This window comes from Colobus angolensis, unplaced genomic scaffold, assembly GCF_000951035.1.
Source record: "Colobus angolensis palliatus isolate OR3802 unplaced genomic scaffold, Cang.pa_1.0 Scaffold6, whole genome shotgun sequence".
Lineage (NCBI taxonomy): Eukaryota > Metazoa > Chordata > Mammalia > Primates > Cercopithecidae > Colobus > Colobus angolensis.
In genome coordinates, this window is record NW_012119598.1 from 24,581,559 (window position 1) to 24,601,324 (window position 19,766).

Below are 19,766 nucleotides of genomic sequence, written 5' to 3' on the forward strand. Positions count from 1 at the left end.
TGTTTACACTGGGAGGGGAAAACCACCTACCCAAGCCTCAGTAATGGTGGATGCCCCTTCTCCAACCAAGACTGAACATCCCAAGTTGACTTCAGACTGCTGTGCTGGCAGTGAGAATTTCAAGTCAGTGGATCTTAGCTTGCTGGGCTCTGTGGGGGTGGGATCTGCTGAGCTAGACAACTTGGCTCCCTGGCTTCAGCCCGCTTTCCAGGGGAGTGAATGGTTCTGTCTCACTGGCATTGCAGGTGCTATTAGGGTATGAAAAAAAACATCTGCAGCTAGTTCGGTGTGTGTCCAAATGGCTGCAATGGGCAATCTTTAAAAAGAAGGTAAACACATTTGAAAGGGCTTGATATGTTATAACTGCCATATTCCCAAATAAATTATTTCCAAGATTTCATATACAACTAAACTCTAGTCATACCATCCTTATAAATATATTATTATATCCTCATGATTCAATTTATATGCAACAGTAAAACAGCACAGCTACCTCAATGAAAATAAAAAATGGATGTTGAAGGTTGAATAGACTTAAAATGGACTCTTAGGACAATAAACTGTGTACCTTTGTGTATATCATACATACAGTCTTTGTTACCTATGAATATTGCTCTTTTGAAAAGATTCATAATATTCCTAATGTACTAATACCAAGTATATTGGAAATCAAAAGTAGCCAATAGATAATAATGCTTAAAACTGCATCTTTCACCCAAATAAATTTCACGAGTGCATAGGAGTTTTGCCATTAAACTTTCCACCAGAACTAGCTCCAAAACTCTGCAGCAGATATCTATGATTAGCTTGAATTCCTTGAAACATTAACTAAACACATTACAAAAGCATTTCTCTAAGAGAGACAGTGGAGAAAACTGGATACCATTATATTTTTGTGCAAATCCATTCTGTTCCCTTTCACTCATTTTTCAGTCATTGCAAAATATCTTTTGAGCTTCCCTTTTGCTTCTACCATAATCCAGCAATGCCCTACTCTCCACCATGCATTAAATTCATATCCTTATACATCTAGGTATCACCTGAGTTGCTTCAAAATCAAATCTTATCAAGAAGAGATTTGGCAATCTCTCAAGAACCATTCAGTCAAACACATTACTACAACTTGCTCTCTCCCTTGAGTATCGACATAACAAGTGACATTCTATCTTTCCTCTTTCTTTCTGCCTCAATGTTCTTCATTATACATTTCCAGAGCAGAAAGGCTTTTTTCCCCTTTATTTAATTCATTTTGCATTACATTTAACACAGTGACATGCACAGTCTGGTGCTAATTCTTACTGTGAATAATAGAAAATACACTGAAATTCTATTTCCTATAGGGTCTCAATTTGGGTCTGTTTTCTCAGTAATACATTTTTTAATAGCAATTCAATAGTGAGCTAAAGAATTCCTTTGAGTTCAGGAACATCCCATTTGTCAATTTAGAGTAAAATACCTAAGCTCTTTTTTTTCCCCTTTTCTATGAGCTTTTCTTTGCTGCTGCATGCTATGCCTCCAATTTGCAGCCTAGCCTGTGAAAATACCATATTTATATATCTAAACACACCCAAAAATAAAAATAGAAGAGATTTGTGGATGACAAAACACTGCTGTCTGGATTAAACTCTGTGGGCATGACTACACGGAAGCCTGCACAGCTGATAAGGGTGGATATTTAATTTCTGCCTTATAGGAGTCTTAGTGGGAGACAGCATATCTCTGAAAACTTCAGAGGTAAAAAGCTGGTGATCATAATTTTACCCAAGTGGCTTTTTTTTTTTTTTTTGTATCCCAACTATCATAAAGTAAAATGTCTTTAAATGGGTTATTCTCATTACCGGTGTTCTATGCAGAACGGATCATCCCTCTCCAACATTGATCTGAATTGTTGAACAAAACTCCAAATTATCTTAGAAATATTTTTGTTATAACTTGGCAACAGGATGCTAGAGAAAAGGGGGGTGTACGCATGTTCTCACTTATGGGTGGCAATTGAACAATGAGAACACTTGGACACAGGAAGGGGAACATCACACAGCAGGGCCTGTTGTGGGGTGGGGGTAGTGGGGAAGGATAGCATTAGGAGATATATCTAATGTAAATGATGAGTTAATGGGTGCAGCACACCAACATGGCACATGTATACATATGTAACAAACCTGCAGGTTATGCACATGGACCCTAGAACTTAAAGTATAATAATAATAACAATAATAAAAAGCCAGCTGCCTACTTTCCAATAAGTCAGTTTTCCTTATTAAAATAAATATGGTTAGAAATACTTTTAAAAAAAGAAAAGAAAAGGGGGGTGTAAATAGAAGTATAGAAGTCAGTTAAATTTTTCTCTTCAGAGTATCATCTATCCTATCACTGCAAAGACTACCTCATTGCCCTAATATTGGGTGATTATTTTATTATTCTTTAAATCTAAGAGTAAGGTATCTGAATAGGAGACAGGGAAATGCAGAGTAATGGTGCTTCATTTTCTTTCTTTCCTTCCTCCATTTTAAAAATTATTTTCCAGCTTAAGTGGAAGCAATTCCATGCAATAAAAACAATTTTACTTCTAACATGCATTAATTCATTCACTAAAAATGTGGTTAAATAGCTGGTTCCAACATCACAGTAAATGAAGCTAAAAGAATAGATGAATGGATGGTATTGAAAGACTTAGAAAGTCTATGCTGAGCTTAGCTATTTATTTATATGCGCACAGTGTGAAATTAATGAACATACTTTTGATGGCCAAGATTTCTATTACTTTGAAATACTGTAATGTAGGTAAGTACACAAGAGTGTGTTTTAAAACACTATTACTGGAATCCGTATCTTGTCTTTTCAGGAAATAAATTCAGATTTATTTGCTTCATTAATGAGAAACCTAATTTCATTTATGGTTGTGGAAAGCACACTCCAATGATAAGGCATATAGGCAGTTTTGCTTCATAGAAGTTTAATTCCACCTCTTAAATGGAACAATACTTAAAATGCAATCGTTCTAAAATTTCTTGGCAAACAGTTTCCCCAAGCATTGCCCCAATTTTTTCATCACTGCATTTAAGTAAGTTCCCAGCTTTATTAAGACTTCAGGCTCTTTGTTGCCAAGAAAAAACCCTACTGAAAAAGCAAACAATAAGAATTGGGTTTTCAAATAAATTTTGGTCTGCTTAGGCTGTTTAAAATTTGGTTTGGAAGAAATCAAACATTATCCAAGCTTCAAGAGAGATGAATTGTGTCAGAATACCTTTTTTTTTTAATGAGCTTTTCAATTGAATTACTGCCTTTGGACTGAAAAAATACACTTTCATAATCACTGCATCAACCATCACATTATTTTAACTAGTCTTTAACAAGTAAAAAGGTAAAATTCAGCCAAATTACTTTAGATTTTTTATTCTACAAAAAATATCTGAAGATACTTAGTGGAAGATAAATTGTAATCCCCAAGGAAGTAATTTTTATTGCCAGTCTGGCTTCATATACCAGAGGACTACATATCATCTACCAATGAACAATAAAATAGTTCCTAAAGAAAACAATGAATCCCTTTGTGACATTTCGGTGCGCCTGATTATAAGTGGACACAAAATACCAAGCACTTAAAATTTCAATCTGTAGAGATAATTAGTGTTACATAAAAATTAAAGACGAGGGGAAAAGGTTCCAGATTTTCTACTCAGAGTTAATGCTGAGCTTATTGTAAAATTCAGTAAGTGCTGATAAAAGGTGCAAGGGTCACATACCCGGAAGACAGTTTGAGAAATCATCTAGTGCTGTGGCCAATAGAAATGGCTTCCTTTTGCTCTCTACCTTTGCTTTTCAGCTGTATAAATTTCTTCTCTATTTTAAAGATTAAATGCACCAGGAAGAAAATATGATTTCACACTTTGAGCATCTATATTATCATCCATCTCTGAAAACTCCCCCTTGCTATAAGTGTAACTCAAATCTCTCAGCCTATTTGGTGCATTTCTTCCAGTTCTAGAGAATAGCTAGCCACCATCATCAATTAGCTAACATTGTGTAGTTTTTGAAGCAATGGTGAAACCACTTTTTAATCACCTAGCTTTCAAACTAAGTAATCCCAATTCCTTTAACCTGTTCTCAAAGGCCCCATTTTACAACTCTTTAATCATCTCTGTGGCTCTTCTCTGGGTTCCCTACAAGTTCCCCATATCCCTAAGAGGCTTTGGAGCCTAAAACTCAGTAATAATTTGTCTTTCTTTCATCTGTTGTCATGTGGTGGGAGCTGTGGTTTTGGCTTCTCCTATGACCTAGATTGTAGACGATTTGAGGATAAACATTATGTTTCTTTGCTTGTGAAGCATTTCTGCTGATCGTAATTTCCTACAGAATTAGGTATATCACGGGTGCTTACTCATTTGTTTTTTCTTCTGTTTTGTTTTGTTTACTGTAGCAGTCTCATTATCATTGAGTATAAAAGAAGCACCTCATGGCTTTTGTGTTATATAAAGTTATTTATGTACTTTGAATCCCTTCCTTATTTTGATCTGCCACATAAAAGTTAAGTGTTGTCCATTCTGTTAAGGAGGCTCTCAACACAAGTTCTATAGAATTTATCAATTTTCAATTAAGACTTAAGGTTTTTTATTTGTCTTTAAGTAAACTAAAGGGAAAACAAGATATTTGTTAGTAAATTTTTGCCAATTTCTTTTCAAATTGGAAAGGTGTGATTTTATCAATTCAAACTGTGACAAAGACATGGGGAAAAAAGCCAAAACATTAATTTCTCTTTTATTTCAACACACTTGTACTAAAACTGGGTATGCGGAACACATGGAAAAAACCACACACCAAGGAGCAGCATTTCTTCATTTGGGGTAAAGAACTAAGGAAGAAATAGGAAGCTATTGAGCATGGAATCTAGATTATTAAAGTAATAGCAATAAATCATGGAAAATAAAATGATGACTAATGTACTGTAGAGGTGAATAAAGAGTTTTCCCTAGAGAGACTTTGGAGGACTGGACAAAAACAAACAAAAAAAAACAATTGGCTTACGTTAAAGGCAAAAAAAAAAAAAATTGTAATACTTCATACAACCTAAATTATTTATTAAAATACTTTCAAAACACATTCATAGAAGGCAGAATTTTGTTGATCTGTCAAGAATTTTTTAGATTCTGAGATGAGCATAGAGGCCATACCTTTGTTGAATTTATTCATTAAACATTTATGTATTGAGTACCTATGATTCAACAGGGACTATTCTAGATTTCGGAAATTTAGCAAGAAATAAAACAGACAAAATCTCTGCCCTCATGGAAGTTAATTTCTACTTGTGGAATAAGTAAATAAAGAAGAAAATACATAACTAACTGGTAGGTTGCATGTACCAAATGGAGAGAAAAAGATAAAGCAGGTAGAGAATGCCAGGGAGAGGCAGATTCTTGTTTTTATAGAGGATGGTCAGGAAAGGTCTCTCTGACATGATGCTATATTAGCAGAGAACTGCAGGAAGTAAGAAACTGAATCTTCTCAGTCTTTGGGAAAAGACATTTTCTAGCATAAGTACAAAAACGAGGAGGCTAGAGCATATTTGGCATGTTCAGGAAACATCAAGGAAGGCAGTATGACTTCAGACAATCAATAAGAGACAGAGGGAGACAGAGAGACAGAAAGAGAGAGAAGAGAGAGAAGAGAGATAGTGAGGGCCAGATTAGATCATGTAAGATCCTCTAAACCCCTGGTCATCACTTTAGTTCATATTCTCAGTGAGACGGGAAGCCATTTGGGGACTTTTAGGCCAAGGATGGGTATAATCTCTCTTAACTTTCAAAATGATCACTTTGGCAATAGTATGGATAATGGACTATATGACAGCCAAGTGTGAAAGTAGTGAAATCAATTAAGTCTATTGCAAGTCTAAACAAGAGGTAATGGTCCAAACTGCAGTGTGAACAGTAGAGAAGTTGAGAAGTAATCAGATTCTGGAAGAGCTGACGGGATTTTCTAATAGGTTAAATAAAGATTTGAGAGGAAGAGCAGAATCAGGATGATTCTAGTTTTAGACTTGACCAACTGAAAGAATGAAGATGCAAAAGAGAGAACAGTAGTCCTTTCTTTGCCAAAAATCAGCTCTGCATAGCTGTGTCTATTTTGTTCCATTGATCTATGTGTCTGTCCCTCTACCAGGACCACTCTGGAGACACAAAATCACATTGGGTTTGTGATTTCTCTAACCTTATCGTTTTCAAAATTGCTTTAGTAATTCTATGTATTTTGCCTTTCCATACTCATTTTAGAATGAGTTTGTCAAAAAATCATGCTGGGATTATGTTGGCAATTGCATTAAATCTATAGATCCATTTGGAGAATATTACCATCTTTACTATGTCGATTACTCCAATCCCCGACTACAATATGTCTCTCCATTTATTTGGGTCTTTTATTTGATAAATCAGCATTGTATGGATTTTACTATATAGATCCTATGCATGTTTTGTTAAATTTACACCTAAGTATTTCTCTTTCGGGGGGAATTATTCTAAATGTTCTAAATGGTATTTATTTTTACTGTCAGTTTCTAATTGCTCATTGCTAGAATATAGAATTATAATTGTCAATTAAATTGTGACAGATTTATTTCTTTCTGATTCATATGCCTTTTCTTTTCTTTTCTTTTCTTTTTTCTTTTTCTTTTCCCTTATTGTACTGGGTAGCATTCCAGTAATATGTTGAATATGAATGGTAGAAGTGGACATTCTTGAATTGTTCCCCATCTTAGGAAAGAAGCATTCAGTCTTCCACCACTAGGTGTGATAGTATCATGTTATCTGTAGGGTTTTTTTTTTTGTAAATGCTTTTATGAGACTGAGGATATTCTCTTCCTCTTCAAGTTTACAGAGAGATTGTATCATGAATGGGATTAAAGTTTGTCAAATACTTTTTTCTGTATCAAAAGTATAATCGCATGCCTTTGCTTGTTTTGATTTTTAATTTGTAGAATACTTTGATTGATTTTTAAAACATTGATTTGGCCTTGCATTACTGGAATAAAGGAATAAAGTTCACTTAGTTTTAGTGTATTGCTCTTCTTATATGTTGTTAGATTTGATTTACTAATACTGTATTCAGAATGTTTGTGTCTACACTCATGGGGGATATTGTTCTGTACTTTTCCTACAGTAACTGTCTTTGGTTTTGGTATCAGAGTAATGCTGACCTTATAATATGAACTGGGAGTCTTCCCCTTTTCTTCTGTTTTCTGAAAGAAATCGTATACGATTAATATTATTCTTTCTTTAAACATTTGGCATGCTTATATTTTAAAAAGTCACATTGACAGAATTGAGGTGTATATGCAAAGTAGAATCAGGGAGGAGGCTACTGAAGTTATTTTCATGAGAGATAAAGCTGTCTTGGCTAAGTAGATCATTATAGGGATGTAAATAGATAATTATGTAATGTATATCTATGTGTATATATACATACTGTATATCTATACTGGGTAGCATTCCAGTAATACGTTGAATATGAATGGTAGAAGTGGACATTCTTGAATTGTTCCCTGTCTTAGGAAGGAAGCATTCAGTCTTCCACCATTACGTGTGATAGTATCATGTTATCTGTAGGGTTTTCTTTTTTTTTTTGTAAAAGCTTTTATGAGACTGAGAATATTCTCTTCCTCTTCTAGTTTACAGAGATGTATTTACAAATACATGTCTATTTGTATGTGTGTATACACACACACGTGTAATTCCTAGGACGGTTTCTGATGCATAACACATAGTCAATGTAGTTTTTTTTTTTTTTTCATTTCCCCTAAGCTTAATTTTTTCCAGAAAAAATAGATATAAATCAGAGTAACTCTTTAGATCAGAGGCGGCCAAACTATAGCCTGTGGGCTACCTGCTTGTTTTTGTAAATACATTTTTTGGGGTCACAGCCATGCCATTTTACACAGGTTGCCCATGGCTGCTTTTGTTTTAAAACACCAAGGTCGAGCACTTGCAGTAGATATCATATGGCCTGCAAGCCTTCGATATTTACAATCTGATAGAGTACCAACCCTCTTTTTGCAAAGTCACAGATTGTGGATGTAATAACAGTAACATGCAGCAGCTTTTAGCAGATATTATCCCACAGAATAAAAGGCAACAGCTCTACGATTTCCTACAATGATCTACATCAACCTGCTACCCCACCCTCTCCCCTGCCTTAATATCTCTCTGACTTCATTGTGTCTAACTTTCCCATAATCTACTCCTTCTCAACTTTGTTATTCTTCAAAAATTTAGACGCGCTTCCTTTCTGGAACCTTTCTTTGGAGATATCCTCTGTCCAGAATTTTCTTCCTTCAAATGTTCCCAAGGTACATCCCTCATTTCCTTCCTTTTTTTTTTTTTCCTCAAATCTCTCCACCCAACTCCACATTTTAGGGAAAAACAATGTGGAGATACTTCTCATCTCCCCAAGATCCTCTTCCATTCAGTCAGATGTTTCCTGTATAAATGTTTGGATCTGCCTGTTCATTTTGGTGGGTAGTCTTGCCTCCTTCTCCCACCACCCATGCCACCTTCTCAGTCTGCCCCTGGCCTCCAGCCCATGGGGTACTAGCTGGGGTGAGGTTCCTTGGCCTTCCCTCTGCTGCCTCTCTTCTTTCTGTTGGTCATCACTTCAGCTGGCTATATTGCTTTTTAATATTGCACCAGAAGCTTTTTAGATAAAATTTTTAAAAAAGGAAAAGAAAAGAAATTGGTTACAATTTGGTTCTCCTAAAGATACCACATTGTTTCTTAAGTGAAGTCCACCTTGACCACCCTATTTTCATTAGATTCAGGAAATTCTAATCTAATTTCTAAAATTTTAGGAATTCCCAAATCTCTAACAATTTAATTTTTCAAAAATCCTTTAACATAAGCCAGGTGCAGTGGCTCACACCTGTAATCCTACCACTTTGGGAAGGTGAGGTGGGTGGATTGCCTCAGCTCAGGAGTTTGAGACAAGCCTGGGCAACACAGTGAAACTTCATCTCCACTAAAATACAAAAAATTAGTCAGGTGTCACAGCATGCACCTGTAGTCCCAGCTACTTGGGACGCTGAGACAGGAGAATTGCTTGAACCCAAAAGGTGGAGGTTGCAGTGAGCCGAGATCGCGTCACTGCACTCCAGCCTGGGACAGAGCAAGACTCTGTCTCCAAACAAACAAACAACCTATGTACATCGATGCCCAGATTTTGTCATCCCTCACTATAAATCTAGTGATTTCGATTTATTTAAACTTCCCCTTTGCTTTTTAAAACCAAAATTCTGCAAGTAGTTCAAAACCACTCAAATATGAGTTGATATTGGTGAGAAAATAATAGTTATGGTCTTGATTTTTCTTATAGACATCTTTTCTAAAGCTCTTCTAGTGGGTGGCTCTAAATATCAGTTGGACTGGTACTGAAGAAAAAAGCAGGACCAAAAGGCCAGAAGGGTGAGTGCGATCTTTTCTTGTACCAGAGGTCTATTCTTTCTTATGAGGCCTGAGACCTTGTTTGCCCACTGTAACAATTAACTTTCCTCCTCAAAAACTACTACATTAGGAAAAACACCACCTTCTACCCCAGCTCATCCCTGAATTCTCTGATGTTTCTCTTTGAGAATGCCAGTTGAATGATGACAAGAAAGGAGAATGGAAGATTTGAGAAAAATAAATCATGATTTCATTATCTCAGTTTGGACCTTAAGTTCAGGAGGGCATTGTTAATGTTTCCTGATTTCACCAAACCACCTATTACCATGTCAGCTTCAAAAACGGATAGAGCGAAATGTATTGCTTTCATGAGGAGATCGCATTTTCCATGACCTAGTGTATTCAGCTTAAGTTGCATTTTAAAATGTTCAGCGAAACATGGCATTTAAAAATCCTGACCCATTTAAGAAAGAGAAACACTGTGATTTCTTTAGAAGAACCACATTGTCAAAAGCAGGACATAGTGAATAGGTTTTCTTCAGCCAGTCTATGTAAACTAACTTGTACTTCTGGAGAAAGAAAATGAGAAGAAAACAGAGAAGCTGGTTGCCAGGGTAACCATGTCCTGATTGGAAAAGAGGAGGTCATGGGGTTTGATATAATTGAAGTAAGCCAGCCTGTAGCTGTATTTTCTCCCTCACCTGCTTGAATCAAGGGGAATACAAAGTCAGAGAAGAGCTGGAAGGTCATTATTTAAAGTAGGATAATGTGCAGCAGGAGGTCAAGTATTCCTTTTGAAGAGTTGTGTGGATAGGTAAAACAATACAATAATCCCTTATATGTTAACATGAGCACATTGCAACTTAGAAACATTTCAGAACCCGTGGCCCATTCAGTTGTTAAATTCACCCACATCTTCCTGCATTCCTTCTCCAAAAACTCTTCTACCTGGTCCGCTTCAAAGTGAAGTCATAGCTCCTTTTCTTACATTTCTCACATATTATCCCTTCTCTTCCATTCCCACCTTCATTCACCACACTCCAGAGCTTGCTTTATCAATTCCAATTTGGATTTTGGCAGCAGATTACTGGCTGGTTTCCTTGATTCCAGGTCCCTTTCCACCCCAACTGCAATCTCTCTCCTCCATTTCCATTAGGTTAAAATGAAATTTGGTAACATATATGAAGTGTCTAGCATGGAGTTGAACGAATGTTATTCTTTATTTTTATAATTCAGTTTAACAAACTTACCAGACAGCATTTCCTGCAACAAGACCAGTCACTGCTTTGAATAACTATACTACATTCATATGTATATATGAACACACACACACACACGCACATAACATATTACTATATACACACATATATAGAGAGAGGGCAACAGAGGCTGTTAAACAGAAATCCATTGATTAACCTCAAGGGATTTGGATTCTCTGAAATGTATGCATCTATACAGGTACTTTTGCTTTGAAACATGAGTATCCCGCATTCTCCCAAGCCCAGCTTCAGTTTCCAACCCTAACTAGAACTCCTAGTTCCAATCTCAGTCCTAGCACTCACTCCACAACTCAACCCCAGCTCTGAATCTGGAATCCCAAGTGGTGTCCTCCGTTGTCAATAGAGTTCTATTCAGCATTCAGAGGTCTCTCCATGCAGCCTTGCCCACCTCACCAACGTGATTTCAAATTGTTCAAGACCCATCTCCACGTTCCTGTGCTGGTGACCTTCCCCCAGCCCTGAGGAGATGGATCTTCCTGCTCCCTTTCCTCATATCCAGTCTATTCGTTGAAGGTGACTTCCAGCTTCTCCCATCCCATGGAAAATTCTCTGACTGCAGTTTGCACTGATTCTGCCTTTTTTCTCTGGAAACAATTTACCACCCATGCTAGAAGTATAATAGTGTTATATATACACAGGCAAGAGGGCATAGGACACTATCTAATTAACCAAGCAATTGGGACTGAAGTGTGAGAAAGGGATTGAAGTGTGAGAAAGTGAGTAAAGATGGAAAGATAAGAGGAGAAGCCTGAGTGAGTATTTGCTTGAGGCTTGTAAACCCACTATTGACCTATTTGGTGACTAGCCTAGGCTGGAGAGAACTCACTGTGCATGTGGAACTCCATATGGAATCAAGCAGCTAAGAAGCACTGAAAGTTTTCTCTGTGCCAAGAACTGAGGTAAGCATTCTATCTATATAGTATCATGTAAACCTCATGGCAACCCCATTACATGCTATTGTTATACTATCTTAAATCAGTTAATCAGATGAGAACTCAAGTCTTAAATAATAGCTTAAGCAATGTCATACATTTAGTAAGTGCTGGGGTCGGGACTAAAATCTTATTTTGCATGACTTCAAAATCTATGCTTTTAATTCTGGATCCTGTTTATGTACCTCTTTGGACTGTATAAATGATGACAGCATTGCTTTCCATTCATAATTTTTTAATAAATTCAATCATTGACAGATTTAATTGTCCTAAAAATACTTTGACGCAGAGGTGTCTAACCAAGATCCTGAGCTGCCTGTTTAAGAGCTACCCTGATTCATACTGACTCTGGTGATAAGTTTGTGTCCATTGTCTTCCACAGAAGGCCTTTTTGCCATCTTCTATTATCTCCAATTCCACTGCTTATTAAATAGGGACATCTCTTCCTGCAGGTTTTGCTTTTATAGTATTTTGTTAATATGAAGGATTCTGTTATCTTCAATGATTTCTGATCTACTGATCCTGGATGTAAAGAAAGAGCTAAACGAATTGATGTCAATAAACCCGAGGTTAATCTAGAAGTGTTCTGTATTTACAGTACGTGGTAATTGCCAAAAAATCCTCAGTGCTCACAAGAATACTATAAGAAATCTCCAAATCAAAATTGAAGAAAAGAGAGTAAGTTGGGAAATATTATAAAAGGCAAGATGAGAGAACTTGCGGGCTTTTGTTTTGTTTATGTTAGTATTACATGTAAACCTAGGTAGAAAATACAGCCCCTGTGAGCTGGGATGAAGGCATCAAGAACTTCCCCTTTCAGCAGCCCTCAAGGGAGGGACATGAAGTGGGGAGGATCTGCTTGGTAGGGGGAACAGTTTCCTTACTGACACTGTTAGAATGGCTGGTGCATGGTCATAATAAAAACCAGACCTATTTTAGTGAGGTTTACTGTTGCTTTGAAATTCTCCACAATGTACCTCCTTATTGCTTGTACTGGGGTGTCCTACTCCTCCCAACCTCCTCACCTTATGCCACTGTCCATGTAATGCTAAAAGAGGTCAGGACCTCAATATCATGTCCCATGATTACTTGAGCAAGTCAGTCTACATCTTCTATATAACACAGGAGAACTCAAGGGTGACACATAAACAATGGGCTCAGTATGGGTGACAACCTAAAGATATGGAATTCTGCAATATTTAACATATAATAAGTTTTTAAAACATTTAGAAATAATTTTCCATTAGAATTTCAAGAGTAAGCATTCCAAGATTTTAGTATTTTCTTCTGAGTCACACTATTAATTATTGAGTCTGCTTTACTCTGGACATTGGAATATATGGAAACATTATTGGCGAGGGGTAGAAGGCAAGGAGCAATTGTCACCGGGAAAGGTTAACTGTATATTTCTCTTAGTGGAATGATTCAGAGAGTTTAGGAAAAGAGCATGTGAATAGAGCAACCTCCCTACCGTATACACTGTTTTTGATCAAAATTAATGAGTTGTGATCAAGTCAGATAAATAAAGAGCTAACTAAATTTTTTTTTAAAGTTCTTCATTGTTCCCTCCAAGTTGGAAAATGCATCTACTTAAGTACACCAACATAATCCAAGAAACTGTCAGCAGGGATTATCAGGGCAGTCTCTCAAGATTTGACCCATTGCCCAGGAGTCCACACATGACCTTGATCTCCCTGGTCAAAGAAAGTCTATAAATAATGCACTGAGCATTTTCACATGTGGGGTGAGTAACGTTCTTCATATTTGCTCATGAATTCACGTCGCTTCTTATGACGCTGCTTCAGTTTTCTGTGTAGTTAGTTACCTTTAAAAGGTGATTGCATGCTTTCCTTTAAAATGAGAGCATTGCATCTGCAAATTTCCATATAAAGCCTAGGGCTGTGAACTGGAAGAGGAAAAAAATTAATAACATTCCAGTAATATCAAGTTAAATGTTTGATGAGCTTGTTTTGATAATGCTTTTACTACTTTACGTGTAAAATAAATGATTGCCAATCAGAATAGAGCCTTTTTTTTTTTTTTTTTTTTTTTCCAGTAATATCAAGTTAAATGTTTGATGAGCTTGTTTTGATAATGTTTTTACTACTTTACGTGTAAAATAAATGATTGCCAATCAGAATAGAGCCTTTTTTTTTTTTTTTTTTTTTTTGCATCTCATTCTTAGATGGTTCTCCCTTAGTAGGGCATTCTGGAAGTTTGGATTAGCTGTCCAAGAATATTTTACAGAAGCTAAATTTGTCTCCTTCCGAATCATCTGCAAATCTCCAGGTTTACACAAACACAATGAAAAGGGGTCTTCATTGTATTAGGAGCTTTTGGATTGGTTTTGTTTTCCTTTCAGTTATTCTACTCCCTGTTAATGGGCAATATAGACAGGGCCGTGAGCTTGCATCTGACCATCTCTGTCTAGAAAATCCAGGTTAATGTTGCATAAAAGCATAACCAATCTGCTGGAAGAAACACAGGATTTGAGAAAAGAATAAGCTCATAGAACAACTGAATTCTTTTCTTTTTTCAGAAATACACTTTTACCTTATCACTTAAGCTTAGACTTTTGGCCCTAACAAATTTTCTTTTGTAATTAAACTATATCTATCTGAAAAACAACCATAACAAACAAAGAAACAAACCACAGACTGGCCCCCGCACCCACCACACACAAAAAAACTCACAATGCCTGAGTTTTCTATATCATTTAACACATTTTTTTCATTACCAGCTTTAATTGTATATCAGCTTTTCTGAATGAACCTTGTACAAAATGAAGGGATTTTATTTGCATGTTTTATTCCATATTGCTATGGACAAGAAAAAATTGTAATGGGGGAGGGAAGATGTAAAATGGACTCTCAAACTGGGGTATTACTGCCATCTAGTGTGACGCACTGTAAGCCAGAGGGGAAGGAAAAGATGGTCTGTGAGACAATCCAACCTGAAATTGTAGGAGTTTGAGGGAGGGAAGAGAGCACTTCTCGGAAAAAATATCCACCACCCTCCCGCATTCACCATGTAATGAATTATTACTCTACAAAAGCATTAGTATGTGGTCAAGCAATGCAAAGCAGTCTATCTCACCCAGCAACACGGAAAAACCCTGGTCAATTCTAAAAGCAGGTTCTTTATGAGAAGGCACGTCCCAACCGTAAACGTTGTTAAACAGCAGAAATGATTTATTCAAAGGAGGGATGTCCATATCCTTTGAAAACAGTCCAGATAGCCACATGTCTACTGCTTTCTGTAAGGACAGTCACGTTTGCACAGAGACAGGCAGACAGTCTTGATGGCATCTTTGTTCCCTTTCAAGGTTTCTGATTATATATAACAAAAATAATATTTGCTATTTATGCCCATAAGTGGTTCATAATATATGTGTTGCCCACAGAAATATTATATTAGTGGAGCCCCACAGTGCAGGATTATAAAAGTTAAACCTAATCACAAACATGGGGCAAGATACATGAAATTCCAGCCTAATACATGTATTTATTTTTGTTTTGCATGGCACAAGAATATGTACATGTAAAAGGATGGAGCGATGAGCGGAGTAATATCTTCTTTCAGTAACCCTCCATAGTCCTCTTCTCCTACTAAAGTTTTGTCTGGTTCTGGCACAGATTCAGTGAGGTATTAGCCGGTACCTTTGTAGCTAATAGCTAGCACTGATTCTTCCATTCACCATAGGACAATTCTTCAAGTCTTTATTTCACTAACTATAACTCCCCCTACCCCCACTACCATACACGCATTATCATTCCCATCCTATGGGGGTTTGTGATTTTAGAAGCTAAGGACTTTAGTGCCCTGGTTATATTTGAAATCTGTGACTTTAAAAGCTCAAAAGGCAGAAACCTGCAGGGATAATGAGAGCTAATTTGAAGAATCATAAGTGTAAAATCTAAGCTCAGAGGAATTTTAAGTCATTACCTATGTCAAAGTAACCTAGAACTGCAGGCTATTTTTGCTGGTTTCAAAAGTGACCTGTAGCTCCAGGTGTCTTGAATAAAAAAAAAACAAAAAAGAAAACAAAAAAAAAATTCACTCTGTCCTACCCTGAGCTCAGGACACATAGAAGGAGTAAATGCATTGTCAGCCAGGCTCCAGGTAGGGAAAATGGAACTAGGAGGAAGTGCCGACATCATAACCCAGACTGGCAGAATTTCCAGCTTCTCAGGAAATCTTTTGGACAGAAAAGTGCAAATGGGCTAGTGTAGGTTTCTCAGGTTTTTGTAGCCATCTGTGTTTGAGAGGGGAGTTCTGGTAAACTTTCTGCTGGTGTTCTCTTTGCCTGTGCATAAGAAAAGCAATAGCAGGAGGCTAATGCATATTTTATCATATTCATACAAATTGGGGATCAGATTTAACGAGTTATACATATTATTTTCAGGAGCAAAATAAAGATCAAGCTCCTTTTCATTGAGCAAGGAGAGAGAGGCACAGAGAACTGTTAAGTCTCAGGTCCATGTAACCTAAGGACCTGCTCTTTGTTTAGATTAAGTGTGTTACATTGTTGAATATAAAGGCAAATCTATTAATTCATCATTAAACGTAGATCAGGAATCAATAACATTTTCATCCTAGCTATGGCAGGATTGAAGTCTGCTTGCCTCACTAGAGATTGTAGAATTGAAAACTGAGCTTGCATAAAAATATTTCACCCCTCCTTTCTCTTGCACTAAAGTCTGGACTCCCCAGCTTCCTCACCTCATTTTTTCCTGCTGCTCTGTATTTGTCTGTTTGCATCTGACATGAATAATGCCGTAACCTGGAGAACATGCAGCCCTCTGGTAAGGCACTCACCCAGCTTTTCTAGGATTAATCACAGACTAAAACACTAAATAACATACTGATATATTAACTCCATTAAAATCTAATTCAGTGGCAATAACTTTTAGAAAGCTAACAAAGGGCTTATGAAGAACAAAGTGAGAAAAGACCAAACAAGGTAAATCAGTGCTCTAACTGAAAGTAAATCAGAATCAAAGACAAGAGTATGAATTAAAAGAGGCCGGATGGAGTCCCAATCTGTACTACAAACTCATATATTCTTGCAAGGTTTATCCTTAAATCTATATATAAATGTAATCAAATAATACTGATGTGCTCTCAGCTGATGAGAGGCTTTAAATGTTAGGACATCCTGTTCAAAAGAGCTAGGCAATGTAATGTTGCCAAAAGAATTTCATTTTTTGCTTTCAAAGACTCCTATTCAGGAGTTTCATTGTGGATATTCAATAATCCACTTTTTAAAACCTTTCTACGTGAAGGATGCTCTTCTAGATCAGTGCATAAAGGAATGAAGAAAACAGACTCTGTCCAGGTATCCAAGAACTTGCAGGGATAAAAAATACAGGGAATAGCATTGAAAAACACGCTCAAGCAGCAGAGAACAGGGTATTCATGTGAGAAGTACCAAGAGGAGATGATGGGAAGACAGAAGAAGGAGAAAGCCCTCTGCAAGCCCAGGAGAGAGGCCCAGAACAGATCCTTCCCTCACAGCCCTCAGGAGGAACCAACCCTACCCACATCTTGATTCTTGGATTTCTAGCCTCCAGAACTGTGAGACAACATGTTTCAATTGTGTAAGTCTCCAGTTTGTGGTATGTTATTATGGCAGCCCTAGCAAAATACAGATTCTGAATCTATATGATTGACTGGATCTGGTGTCTGATGCCAGAAATATGGACGAGATTTGCACCAGCAGCAAGGGAAATAGCATGCCAGGAGACTGGAGCAGGATGAGCCAAGGCCCTAGGTGGGAAGTCACCAGAGACTTCAGAGCACGGTGTCCAGATGAAAAGAGGCACTGCCCACATCATTCCCAAAGGCGCCGTTTCTATGGCTTCATTCCCAATTTTATACAAAGCGGAAAACCTTCAGTCCCAAATTGTTTTCCACTGCAAACTCCCCCCAGATTTGGCAGAGTTTTGGACATGGATGCAAAAAAGAAGTGGTGGGATAATCAAGATCTTTCTGAAAAGTTTTTTTCTCTCACATTGTATATGGCAGTTGGTTAGATCTAGTGAATGATAAGCTTCTAGATAAAAAATGTGAAACTCAGAAAGATAGGCAGCATTTGATTTTATTTAGCTGCTATCTCTGTCTTAGCATGCCATCCAGAAACAAAAATTAATACAGATATTGAATGTAGCAAAACCGAAAGACTAGAAGACGAATATTATACTTTTTCTTGAGCCCCACAAATTGCCTTGGGGGGTGTGTGTGTGTGTGTTTGTGTGTGTGGTGTGTGTAAACTTGCCCTGATTTTCCCTAGTCTGGTTAATCTAATCTGGGATACTCTGAAATCCTAGTTTGTAAATCTGCTGAACAATGCTGCAAAAGAGTGTCTCTGTAGACCCATAGATGATGATTCACATTCTCACTGGACTACTCACTAACACTGTGACTTTGGGCTATTTCTTTCTTCTGAACTTCAGTCACTTCATCAGTACCAGTGTGAATTTAAAATACTCACCTTGCTTATCTTAAAACATTATTGTGAGATCCAGGTGTTATTCAGTAATTGAAAATGTTTAGTAATAGTAATAATATGATATCAATAGCAGGTCACTGGGCCACTACGCTTTAAAAGCATATTAGAAATTACTGCCACTTTCAGTTTTTGAGGATCAGTGCATTTTTTTTTTTTTTTTGAGACGGAGTCTCACTCTGTCGCCTAAGTTGGAGTGCAGTGGCACCACCTCGGCTCACTGCAAGCTCCGCCTCCCAGGTTCACACCATTCTCCTGCTTCAGTCTCCCGAGTAGCTGGGACTACAGGCGCCTGCCACCACGCCCGGCTAATTTTTTGTATTTTTCGTAGAGACGGGGTTTCACCGTGTTAGCCAGGATGGTCTCGATCTCCTGACCTCGTGATCCGCCCGCCTCAGCCTCCCAAAGTGCTGGAATTACAGGCATGAACCACTGTACCCAGCTGGATCAGTGCGTTTTTATCTCCTTCCTGTTGATGGTATCAGAACCATTGTTTGTACTGACCTTGTGTTCTTCAAAAAATGTTCTGATGTAAATAAAAAATCTGATCTTGATACATAGAGTGCTCAAAGCTATTCAAGAGTAGCTCCGTAGCATCGGGTAAATACCAGAAAATTACATGTTTGACTAGAGCAAAAGGAAACAAACAAAAAATCAGTGTTGTATACACTCCTGAACATCAGTTACATCGCATCATTCAGCAAGGGGCAGATTGGGGTAAAACAAGTCTGGAATCTAGGATGTGAATCCACAAAAGGCATCTTAAAATATGCTTGTGAGAATCCTTTGAGACTTTCATGAAAGTTCTAGAAAAGGAAAGAAACAGATTACACTGAACATAGTAATGTTTATCTTGGCCTCTTTCTGACTCTACACGTCTCCCCTACTAATTTACTTGCCTTCTTTAGACAACTGGTGCCTTCATGAGGTTTGTCAGAATTCAGGACATCATATATTCTCTTAGACCGTTGTTTCCCATTTCTTTATTTATTTATTTATGATAGAGTCTTGCTATGTCACCCAGGCTGGAGTGCAGTGGCATGATCTCGGCTCACTGAAACCTCTGTCTTCCAGGTTCAAGCGATTCTCGTACCTCAGCCTCCTGAGTAGGTGGGATTACAGGAACGCACCACCACACCTGGATAATTTTTGTATTTTTAGTAGAGATAGGGTTTTGCCATGTTGGCCAGGCTGGTCTCAAACTGCTGACTTCAGGTGATCTGCCTGCCTTGACCTCCCAAAGTACTAGGATTACAGGCATGAGCCACCGTGCCCAGCTCAAATTCTTTCCTTTTTAATCTGACAGTTATGGCCTGAGAGTCTACTTTTGCAAAGCATCATGATAAGAAGTATTTAAAATGTGGAGCTGGAGACCAGAGGAAAATGTGTATAAACACAAACATTTCTATGAAACTTTCAGTGTGTTTATTGTGCTCTTTGTCACGTTCTATATTTATATTTGAGGAGAGAAAATATCAGAACAATGTAGAGTGCAATGAAGAAACACACACACTTTTTTCTTTTTTTCTTTTTTTTTTTAAGAGTGTGATTTGGAAAAGAACTATTTGGGGCCAAAATTGTGAATGGTCTGAGGGAGTTTGATTTCTTTCTTCTAACCAAACTC